At 40.0% G+C, this 2,080-nt stretch overlaps 1 long non-coding RNA gene across 1 annotated transcript; it reads left to right on the forward strand.

The window, feature by feature from the left end:
- Nucleotides 1-503: 503 nt before the first annotated feature.
- LOC138767248 (uncharacterized) lies at nucleotides 504-1,830 on the forward strand. Its single transcript, XR_011358780.1, has 3 exons — nucleotides 504-588; nucleotides 1,013-1,087; nucleotides 1,586-1,830. It is a non-coding gene; the product is annotated as an uncharacterized lncRNA (long non-coding RNA).
- Nucleotides 1,831-2,080: the final 250 nt, after the last annotated feature.

Consider the following 2,080-nt stretch of genomic DNA (forward strand, 5'->3'; position numbering starts at 1 on the left):
TTATCTCCCCTATTCTAGAAACAATTATCTTGCAGCTTGACCGTTGGCCCATATCAAAAAAGATAAATTGATGAACTTTACTGATTGCTTTCTCTATCAAGTAAGAGAAAACTGTATTAGAGGAGAAGGTGCCACTTCACGAGTACAATGGACTCCAGTTTGACCGATTCTTCGTTAAGTTGAATATTTTTTCATACTAATATTATATATCAAAAACATTAATATGACTTAGCAAGCACGTTGTGTTTTTTTGTTTCATGGAGATAATAATATATTCTGTAAATCCTTGAAGTCTATAGGACATAGTTCTCTTCTGCTGTTGATCCTATAACATGTAGTCCATGCCAGCAGACTATCCTATCTTTTTTTTATGTTGGTTCCAAACAATATCCACTAATCATCTAATCTAGCATATGTGTTTTATTTATGGTTTATTAATCTTACCTTTTACATGTCTTAATATAAACATTTATTCATTTATATACATATATATTTAATTTTCAGTTTGAGGATGAAAATTTTTCAATAATTAGTGGTTGCTCAGCATTTTCATCAACAAATGAAGACGACCTTGATACCCAAAGAAGTGTAAGTAATTCATTTTGTTTGTTTTTTTTTTTAAATTAAATTTCATGTTTTACATGTACGGATGGTCCAAACCGTGATACAGCCTATGGCTATGGCTGTATCCCATTTTTCCAGGCGGTCCTCCCGCTGTATCCACCCGCTGCACAGGGCAGCCAGACAGCGGGAATCATAGCCGATCCCGAACATTGGCCGGTTTGGACCCTCCCTAGTTACATATTTAGAGTGTCTGTAACAACAGTCCGTGGCTGATGCGGGCCAAACCACCTTTAGTGGGAGGAAACCCCAGCCCCTCTATGATAGGGTTCCATTGATTCTAATGGAGTCATGGAGGGGCTGGGATTTATTCCATCAGTGGTTTTGTCAGCCAGCCTCCATTGCTTTAGTCTGGGCCTGGTGGTATAGTAACTTCATTTCTTATCCATAGATCGATAATAACACTGAAAGTGACAAGGATATCAGTATTTCTTCACCTGAAGTTGGAATTCATCTTTATGACACAGTGAGTATTGATAATATATAATTTATAATCTTATTAAAGAGGCTGTTAATTTTTTTTATTTTTTGGGCCCCACTGGTCGCCTGTGGCATGTATACTTACAGAAGATCATCGGTGTCCCGCGCCGTAGCTCTGGTCCCATCCCGCGGTGCCGTTCAAATCCGGCGCACGCTCACTTCCCCCGGCTGCTGTCAGTCCTCTTCTCTGTCCTGTCATTATACGCCGGAAGTCACTCGCTTCCATGCATTCTCTATGGAAGTGCGTGACTTCCGTGGTTCAAATTACAAGGCTGAGAAGAGGAGTCACAGCGCCGGCGGAAGTGAGCGCGCGCCGGATTTGTATGGTACTGCGTGACGGGACCGGAGCTACGCCGCAGGACATCGATCATCTTCTGTAAGTATACATGCCACAGGCTACCCGGGGGGGGGGATCCCCCCCCCCCCAAAAAAGTGAACTGCTTCTTTAAGAACTTTAATATGAAATTTGATATTTACTTTCTAGGACCTAGAAGAATTACTTTAAGATTTCGAATTTCAAGCTACAGCAAACAACAATATATCTGCCCAGTGTTTCCAGAACGACCCAGAGACTTCAGAGGAAGAATTTTCAGATCTGAATGTTATGGATCCTCTAATTTCTCGTGTTGGGTCTATAGACTGGTGCATGTGTAAAAATTGTATTATAATGCCAACCGCTCCGGAGTCTGTCTGTTGCATCGAATTTGAAAATGCTGTATCCAAAATATTAGAAACACAGGAATGTATCACGCGGAGGTTAATGAATTTAAAGAAAGGTGTCTACATTCAGAGCATCTTCAGTGGATGCTAGAATTTCATATGGCTTGCCCTAGCAATGATCATCAAGATACTCCCAAAAGGTAAATATATTAATATCTAAATTTACATCTTTGAATTCTGTATTTTAATGAATAATAACCAAGTAAGCTTGTCATATCATAGTACAGTCTGAGTGGTGTTTCACAGTGCCACATTTTAC

The sequence above is a fragment of the Dendropsophus ebraccatus genome, chromosome 11 (assembly GCF_027789765.1).
Source record: "Dendropsophus ebraccatus isolate aDenEbr1 chromosome 11, aDenEbr1.pat, whole genome shotgun sequence".
Taxonomy (NCBI): Eukaryota; Metazoa; Chordata; class Amphibia; order Anura; family Hylidae; genus Dendropsophus; species Dendropsophus ebraccatus.